The sequence below is a fragment of the Bombus impatiens genome, unplaced genomic scaffold (genome assembly GCF_000188095.3).
Source record: "Bombus impatiens unplaced genomic scaffold, BIMP_2.2 scf_0672, whole genome shotgun sequence".
In the NCBI taxonomy this organism is placed as follows: Eukaryota; Metazoa; Arthropoda; class Insecta; order Hymenoptera; family Apidae; genus Bombus; species Bombus impatiens.
Genome location: NT_177091.1, coordinates 306,931 through 307,416, shown reverse-complemented (window position 1 = coordinate 307,416; position 486 = coordinate 306,931).

Here is a 486-nt window from a genome sequence, read left to right as displayed (position 1 = left end):
ATAACGTTCTAACGTAATACGTTATATGGTATAACGTTACATCGTATTACGTTATATAGTATAACGTTATACTATAGTATAGTGTAACGTTATATGGTATAACGTTATAACGTAACACGTTATATGCTATAACGTTATAACATATTACTTTATATAGTATAACGCTCTAACGTATTACGTTATATAGTATATCGTTATACGGTATAACGGTATAACGTATTACGTTATATAACATAACGTTACATGATATTACGTTATATAGTATAACGTTATACGGTATAACGTTATTACGTATTACGTTATATGCTATAACGTTGTAACGTATTACGTTATGTGGTATAACGTTATAACGTATTACGTTATATGGTATAACGATATATGGTATGACGTTATAACGTATTACGTTATATGGTATAACGTTATATGGTATGACGTTATAACGTATTGCGTTATATGGTGTAACGTTATAACGTATTACGTTATATG